This window comes from Sinocyclocheilus grahami, unplaced genomic scaffold (genome assembly GCF_001515645.1).
Source record: "Sinocyclocheilus grahami isolate Dianchi unplaced genomic scaffold, SAMN03320097.WGS_v1.1 scaffold32.1, whole genome shotgun sequence".
NCBI classification, from domain to species: domain Eukaryota; kingdom Metazoa; phylum Chordata; class Actinopteri; order Cypriniformes; family Cyprinidae; genus Sinocyclocheilus; species Sinocyclocheilus grahami.
Genome location: NW_015505211.1, coordinates 2,922,922 through 2,932,724, shown reverse-complemented (window position 1 = coordinate 2,932,724; position 9,803 = coordinate 2,922,922).

The following is a 9,803-nucleotide window of genomic DNA, read 5'->3' as shown; positions in this document are numbered from 1 at the left end:
TGGAATCTGCTGAACTGAAGGTGCAGACGGAGCTCGAGACTATATGAGCCCGCGCGCCGCTTTGATCTCGCGCTGATGTCAGGGGCCATTAGCATAACAAAGTGGTTAAGGTTTCCAAGCCAAAGAAAACGCTGAAAATATGACCTGTGACACTCTGACATCTCGCTACTTTTGACACGGAATATCAACGTTATTATTTTTTTTCCAAGGCTATTTTCATTATGGGTCAGTCATCGAAAAAGGTACGGTTTGTGTTCCTCATGAATAGCCTATGTGTGTAAACGATGAGTTTGAAAAGCTAAAACCAACTCTTATTATGTGATATTGTAGGCAATGATTTGATTTATTTTATTTTATTTTTTAATTTCCTTTTCCAGCTATTCCAAAACACAGTTCAGTGGAAAATATATTTATATTTATTCTTTCTATAACTTTAGATTAGAATAAAGACAGTTGTTCATAACTATGCTTTATTAAAATGATTTACAGTTCCATTAATAGGCTACATAATGACATCGTCATCCTTTTAAGATGTGAACTCAAGGATAAAGGTGAGATTATTAGCACTTTATGTTAGGGCATGATTTTAAATAGTCCACTCTGTCGCCATTATTTTCTACAGTAGTGATTTTTGGAGTGGATATTTGTTGAAATATCAGTATTAAATTCCCTATCTAATAAACTACTAGATAGGTAGTAATAAACTCATGCCATAGTAGGCTAGTAATATATTTTAAAAGCACCAAATGGAACAGACACCCTAATTTTCTGCACTGTCCATGGGAGGTGAAATAAGTGAGAAATCGTGGGAGCGTCAATTTCAGGAAATAAAATCACAGAATTCGCAACAAAGTTGGAAATATTGCAATTCTAGTGTTTGCATGGTCCATAAAATTAAGTAGGCTATGCGGCTGTATGCCAGAGTTTCCACACTCGTGCCGTTTGCAGTCCTGTTAACGGCCCATATTGGCCACTCCAAAAACAAGGCAATTTTCCAAGCACGCTAATAATGATTTGAACGTGATGAATGTGTCCTGATGCATGTTTCATATTAGTCACTATATGACAAAGCCTCTTCTACATTTCACACAATAAATGATTTAACCTCTAGAAATACTCCCAGTAGCCCATTGAAGTCCACATCTGAGTAAAGATATTTCCTAATTTATAAAAATGAGCTATTAAATTCTCTTGTTGTTTTTGGTCTATCGAGAAGTATAAAAGAGTCCATTAAAGGATTCATTATCATTACAAATTGCTAATAATAAATATAAATGTGTTGAGAAAATATTGTTAGAATAAAAAATAGGCCAGTACAAGTGCCCATTAATTACAGATTGCACCACACAGAATGGCCAAGTTAATAGTTTAATCATCTAAGGTAACTGTCATTTTAATAGTGTCTATGGTGCAATAAAAGTCAAGATGTTCTCTGGCCATATGCTTCTCTTGTTAACCTGGCTCTCTGGTCCAAAAACGCCTCCTGCAGTGAATTCTGTAACACTCACACAAGTTTCCCCTGTAAAACACACCACACAAGCCAATTTTCAAATAACGACGCAATTAAAATACAATCATTAAGACTTTTTCCACTGTTAACAGTATCTACTGTTTTAAATAAAACAGGCAATTCCACTGATTTTGTGGTTAAGTGTGTAAAAGTAAAAATAGGTGTGTATTAGTTTGAAACAAAAGAGCAAGAAAGTAAAAAAACATCAAAGCTAAAGTGCAAAATTAAAAAGGTCCATACAATGCATTTAAAAAAATGTACATGAAATTTTGGACAAATTTCAGTAAAGTGCATGTAAAGTACAATACAGTGTCACAATAGTAAGGTCAAAGCAGATCATTTCCAGTAAATGAGCAATAAAAGTCTGCTTTGTTCTTAAATAATGCACTTTTTCCTACCATCTACATATTTCTTCATAACACATGCAAATGTTTGAATGAGGTTATTCTCTGACGCTCCACAATATCAAAAGAAAAAGAAACCCGATGGATGTTTCTCGCTATTAAGTTGAATCGAACTGCACAGATCCCGTTTGTTCAAGGCCTTGCGTGTGTATGAGTAAATGCCAGGCGCTACTTATTATCTTGAACTGTATTTACTTATGTGCAGTAAATCAACCACTATAACCTTGATTGACCCACCGAATGCCTTTCCTTTCACGTTCTGTTGCATAATAAAACATACTGAGGGGTGTCAAGAAGACAAAATGCCACACAGACTTAAATCATTCACTCCAAAGAGGCCTGCAAGAGGGGCATGATATTGGAAACTGTAGGCACGACTATTTTAGTTTAATTGATTTAAGAAATAATCTTATAAACTAATCCTTCTCTCACAGCTGAAACCAAAGCAGCGAAAAACAGAAAAGAGGGCAGCGTGTATATTTAGAGCGAATCTGATACTCTTAAGAGGTACCACCGACAATTGCCGAAGCATGACATTTCCATTCGCTGCCAAGCTGCGCCATTTCAGCTCAATATAACAAGAAATGCCCGTGGAGCTCTAATCTTGACCCAAAGCGATGGGAAAGCAAATATATGCGTTATTTCGCTAAACACATCTGCCTACAGCAAATTATTTAAATATGTGGGAATGGGAATTAGCCAAGCTTAGGGAGATGTGCTGGAGATAATAGACTTTGGACATGAATAAAAACCCCTTTTTTTTTTTTTTTAGATTCAATGCATGCTGAACATTGTGGACAGATGGAAGCATCAATAAATGGGTCTTCTTTTAATGTTAAAACAAACGTATTTATGATCTGTTATAAGAAGTAAACAAAATATACATTCACATCTTTCAGACAGCTAATTTCCATGCAATGTGAAGCATGTTTATGGAAAAAGTCTTACAGCCATTTTATGAGGGATGTGAAAAGCATCTAGTAGCAGTGAGATGTGAATGGGCATGAACTCTTAATATCAGGTCAAACGGGACTGAAGACTGACCAAAAGAGCCGTGACCTCTCTAGTGTGTCTGTGTTAGAGGTTTTAACACGCAGGCTCTCAATTCCTCCTCATACCAGGATCAACACCACAGCCACTTTGATCTTTCAGCCATCTTCTACCAGCATTGAGAGTCTTACATAGCCTTAGGGTGGTTCATAGAGGGCACGGAAGCTACTTCAGTTTATATAACTGAAATTATACATGGGGCAGAAAAACACATGTGCTTTGAATAAGAAAATGTCTTTTTTATTTTTTTTTACATTTTGTGTTTGAAACGTTAACTCGATTAAGCAATTTTCGACATTTTGTGGTGGCTATCCATGTGTGAAGTTTAATGCCATTACTGAGACTAATGATTTAACGTTTTCATAATGAATCATTTGAGGCAGCAACTGGTCCACACTATTTGTCTTCTATCTGAGACATCATCAGACACATAGCACCATTTACCCTGACACATATTCAGATCATTCATTCTGAGCATGTTGAAGGAGTGCAGAGACACAGTGCCCCCGTCCCCTGACGTCTCGAGTCTCTGCCCTGCTCACAGCTGTCTCGTGTCTCAGTGACTGTCAGTGGCACAGAGCTAGAACTGCACGGCTGTATCTGCACGTTGCATCACTAAGAATGCAAAGTTACAAGAACAAATAAACCTCAATCAAAGACAAAATAAATCTGTCCTAATGCCTATTAGTTAAAAAAACCCCCGCCTGAATATTGTCATCAGCAGTGATGAAATTTTATTGTTTCATGACAGTATTCTATAATAAAATCTCATCAATACTCATTAATTTATATTTGATACTAAACATGTATTTCTATTGAAAAACTATGAACTTCCTTCAATCGTTTTCATCTTTTGTTTTGAATTAATTTGAGTGCTCTACAATTGATCTTCCAAATAATATGTATATATATATATATATATATATATATATATATATACAGTATTTGTGCACTGTAAAAAATGACCGTGAATTTAACGGTAAAGACGGTAAAATTCCGGCAACTACAGCTGCCGGTTTTTTACCGTAAATGTTACGGAATTTGTTTTACAGTGTGTGTATAATTATAATTATAATCATAATAAATATATGCATATATATATACACAAATAATGATTTAATTATATATACAAATTACATGTACATATATTTACAATAAAATATAATTAAAATATCTATTGATATATACACAAACATTGTATAATTATAAATGCATAATTATATATACACACAATTATTATATTTTAATTCATATACACACACACACACACACACACACATACACATTACATATAAAAAATATCTATATTACTGCAAAAGTATCAACATGTAGATAATCTGCTTGTAGACAGCTTAAACAATTAAATAATAGAATTTACCCTAACTTTTTGTTCCAGTAAGCAATATATATTGACTTTCAGACAAAGTCAAACTTGTAATAGAAAAAGTGAGACACATTGCTCTGCATGATTATATGGTGCCAGCAATGAATGGTGGGAATCGTTACCCATTTGAGGCAAAACATCTACACAGTACAAACAGAACACAGCTACAATGTTGATTTGAAACATTGTTCAGCAGCTCTATGTCTCCGACAAATACAGAATCCATTTGTTTGAGACACAAGAAAGGCGGCAGCGTCTGTTTGGTGCTGTCTGCTACGCCGTGATGGAGAGTCTGTCGTTGACTGGCTGTTTAAACTAAGAGGAAATGCATCATTTTGGCTGCAGCACTGTGTCCAGCCAGTTTATTTAAGCTAAGGTGGGAGAAGCTTTGTTTTGGTTGTTCTTTTGAAACCTGTTTTAATTAGGCAATCTCATAAAAACAAATCATGACTTAATAGGCTGAATGAAGAGAGACCTGACAAACAGCTTATGTCGGCATGCCAGTATCTTGAGGTTTTGTTTCTATTGCAAGCATGGTGCTAAAGATCAAATGGCTAAAATATAAACAAATGACTGTTTAGGAGAACATTTTAGGAAGTTTACATACACTAAACATCAAGAATGTGAACTTAAAAACCGCTCCCCGCTTTCCCCCAACAATTAAGTTTCCTATTATATGCAGAAACTTGTCAAAATTAAAATATTTTAAATTCCATGCTTTCAGAGCACAAAAAGTGCAGAACATGCTTTGGCGTCTGGGTTTGTGTGTTGCCTGCTTTTTGCTGTAAAAACACTCAGACAGTCACACTCAGCAGGAGAACTCGGAGAGAAAACGTTCAGCGTCCGATTCAGACTGTTTAGAGAGTTTGGACCTGTTCTTCAGAAAGGGGCCATTTGTTTAGGACAGGCCCTCTCTCCCCTCTTTGAAGGCGATGGCCCCTTTCATGTACCAGATGGGACGTACTTTCAAAAACACAAGTGACTTGTCTCACTGTATGGGGAACATGCACCCGTTTGTTTTTTTCTATTGAAGTCTGGTAACATTTGCTACTTCAAGAGAAGTCCCTCAGATATGGTTATATGCAAACTGATTCGGAAACTGACAAAACTTGCTACAAGCAGAGGTAGACCTTTCATGAAAGCAAATTCTATAATTGTTCAACTCCATGGCTTGTCACTGCAGTGTTGTAGCTGTGTGGGGTTTGATCTCTCCACTTGTAAATGATAAAATAGGTGGGAAAGACAAGGATGTGAAGGGGAGGAACAATGAACACTTGTTCACAAGCCAGCATGAAACATGGAAGGAGAATTAAACTACGGCTACAAACAGCAGGGGCATGAAAGGCCTTACAGACATCGCTTGTGTGTGTCCATGTTGTCCTGTCCACATTTGAGTGAGCGTTATTTTTCCCTCAGTACAAGATCAAAGCTTTTACCCATCTGCCAAGGAGAATGCTGGGACAGGCGATACAGATGAGATAAAATCAGTATCACAGCGACTTTATCGGTCAGAAGAGACGTACTTGTGGTAAGAGCATTTTCTGCTCAAAACAAGATCAAAAGAAGCTGCTCATCAACAAAAGTGGGTGGGTTATAGAGGTTTATACAGATGAGATATAACCACTGTCATCAGAAATGTATCAGTAGGCGGACTGGAATACATGCTGTTACAGCACTCCTAAGCTAGATCAAAAGCCACTGTGCAACACTAGTGCCAGAGGAATACAGTTGGCCTCAAACCACTACACAATAAAAATAACAGGACATCACATACATCTATAAAATAGCACATCTATTTTAGAATAAACGGTCAGGAGTATCTATTATAGCTGTTGACACAGACACAGTGTTGGGCTTGACAACTATTTAACATCAAGTGTGACTGGTTATTGCCAGGAATATTGGATTCTTCTATAAGCCTGATTGGTTGACAGAGGCCACCAGGAAAGAGCAGAAAGACAAAGTGATGATGATAAACATGAGCAGGGTTTACTTACATTCTTGCATTTGTTTCAATGCTAAGACTTTGTCTGACCAGCACAAATCCAACAAGTGTTGTTATATCAAACTGCTTCATATCACAAAGTGTGAAAAATTTAAGGGGGTCTGAATACTTTCCGTACCCACTGTATATATAAACCCTTGAAACTGAGATATTCTCTCTTAGATTAAACAATCACTAGCATCGCAAGGTAAATAATATAACATATTTAAATATAGGCGAATAAAAACTGTATAAATGCTAAAAAATAAAACAAAATGAAGAAAATAAAACAACACAGATGTACGAAGCTACACACACAGGTCCTCAGATCCTTCACTCTTGAACGGTCCCATTCACGCAACTGTGTACATAGCATTCAAATCACTACTGTATGAATGAATACCCAATGTAAATTCCCTTTTTGTTCTTATGCTAGCCTTGATTTGATAATCACCTGTGACCATAGTGACAGTGAAAAGTCCAATCGAGACACGAGTTCATCTGTAAAATCTTAATTAACCCATAGCAGCTTTTATACCTGAGTGAAGCGCATTTGAGTCACGCGCATGACCACAAAACTGATGGAAGCAGGATCAATCTGACTGCATCTAAAACCTAGATAACACAGATCATATCTCAGTCTGTGCAAGTTGGCCAAAAATAAATAAAATAAATAAATAAATAAATAAAAAGAGTCATTACACACAAGACATGCATGCAGCAAGTGGCTATTGAATTTTATGGTGTGACAACTAGTTATTTTCCAGTAGGGTCCAGTTCACACATCAGGGGTTCAGAAATGCCTAGCTGATAGTGGCTATTCCTGCTAATGAATCGGAAGTCTTGCACATTAACAGGAAACAGCTTGCTTTTCACTTTGAGAAATAAGATGGATAGAAGCTTGCCACTCTTGGAAATCCATGCATAAATGTAATTATATTAAGCACTTCAATTCTTGATTGACACTGCATTCTGCTGCTGTGTGAACAAGGCAATAGCCTGTCATGTGACTTGCAGAGTTTGTATATCGGTTTCTGAAGATTAAGAGAATTTGAATCAATGAGAGAATGAAGTAAGCTTTCTAGGTGGCAAGAGCATAGACTTGGCAAAAGTTTGGGTCTAGAGAAACCCTGATCTTCTAAGGCGGTGGAGATTAACAGGCCAGAAAGTGGTAACAAGTAGAACAATAGATAAACTGTACGGACACATCTGTTTTTGTTCAATAGCCTTCTGTAGGATTAAAGCAAAAAGAAACCAGAGTACCAGGGTCTGTTATAAGAACTATAGACGCTACGATCTGAAAGCAAAGTAGTCCAGAGAAAAGGCTACCTGAGCGGTAACCTAATCACAAAATAATCCTACTTGCCCTTCACTCATACAGCAGGGCATTATTCATATCGGCAGGCACTCAGACCTCAAACTCTCATAAGCAAATTAATCTGTGACACACATTCCTAATACTCTTGATTTAGAAAGCCAAAAAGCAGTTATTTCAAGAATTCTAATAGCCATATTAATCTGTCCAAGATATGCCCATTTCACTTCCAATGTACTCAGGTTCAGTTTTAACTGTAAAACTTCTTCAAAACTCACAGGTTAATCCATGGTGTTAAATATATGAGAGATCTGATGTTAAGATCTAGATTTACATAGAGTACATGGGAAAAAAAATTCAAATGTTTCCGGATCTGACCAACATATTTGACATTAGAATAACTCAAACCAAATGCATTATTTGTTGGTGGTTCTGAGATTTTCGCTAGGGATTGCCGGCACGGAAACCTTGAAATAAAATCCTGTTAAGCCCTCTGTCTCTCTCTCTCAGGAGTATAGTTAAAACCATGCTGTGCATGGACATGATTATGCACCGCCACAGGTCCTATGGCATGGCCCAGCCTTGACTTCCAGCAGGAAACAAGCTCAGGAGTTCAATTAGGGCAATTTTCAGTTTGGCCAGGAGATTAGCAGGCGCTATAATACAATCAAACAGAGAGGGATGAAATATATAACACTTTTTATTCAGCCATTTGAAAGAGTACAACTGCATGATTTTAGAACAGATTATAAGGTTACAGACAACATAGAACTTAGAATAAAGAATTAAAATGGTTATGACAAAAGCTGATGGTAGGAGAGTCTCAGAGTTTGAAGACCGCAGGACTCCAACATAATCCTGTCTGCAAACAGTGCTGCTGTGCTGCCCAGCCGACAGAGGAGACGGATCCGTTTGCTCTGTGGATGAGCAGAGGTAACACGAAGAGATAGTTCTTTCACACCGGGCAGAGCAGACACAATCAGACCCTTGTTCTGAGAGGAGGGAGAGGGCAGCTTGTTTCTGCCTACAGACAGAGAATACATGAGCCCTCTACAGTGTGATCAGAGGAGAGGATGCTCCAGTTGAACACACAAAGTGAAACAACATTCAGACTGAGTGCTTTTGGAGGAAAGAGAGAGGATATGTACTAATCCCAGATAGCAGTACACAAGAGGAAACGTATCTTGGCATTTCAGCTGCAGCTAATGGCTCCAGGGGTTTTAAGGCTCATGTTATAAGCCTGGAAAAGGCTAACAAAAAGAACAAGAATTCAGTCCTTAAAGATAGGCTAGATCTTCATTGTTTCAAAGTTTGAAATAATCTAAAAATGTTACCTATGCAAAGGTCATGAGATCTACAGTATTAACTGACAATAGGAGGCCTGTTTTGCAGCTTGAAGGAAAATATACAAACTCACCTGACTGATGTTGCAACTCCTGTCCTTAATGAACATTTAAGGGTTTCTGAAGATATGAAAGAGAAGATAAATGTCTAAATGTTGCACTTGTATCTGTATTTGAGAACAATGAATATCACAATGAATTCATTCAAATCTGGCCAGCAGATCTCACAAATAATAATTTATTGCTTGTGGAAAATGGGGAGAAATTCAAAACCATGTGGTATGCGAAATGTATTGGCCGATGAAAGACGGACAAGGACTTGGCTTGTCAGCACACTATCGAACGCAACATAAAAAATCCTTTGGGAACTGATCAAACACTTAATTGTTTTGAGGACAGATAGACATTGCACAATATTATCTAACCACACTTTTGACAACATTTAACAACAGAGTGAGTATAAATGCATTTTTACAAAATGCTTTGATTCAATTGTTGACCCTTTAAAAAAACATCACACATTTGTCTTGATACAAACTTAAGCCAGTTAAGCTGTCGGCTGAAACCTAGTAATGCTACCCTAAGGAGCAAAGAAAGAAAAGTACAAGCATTCTTTGGAATAGTCTTCATGGATTTCAGAACCGCTACTCTATTTTCTCTTGACTGCAAGTCACAGATTCAATCTGCCACTATAAAGTAATAAAGCAGGCCTTGATTGATTTGTAGTTGTAATTACTGTGGTGTTGTCTTGTTAATAGCTTTATTTTCCTGCCTTTCCAACCCCATCTACTGCCGCTCTCACAAGAAACGACC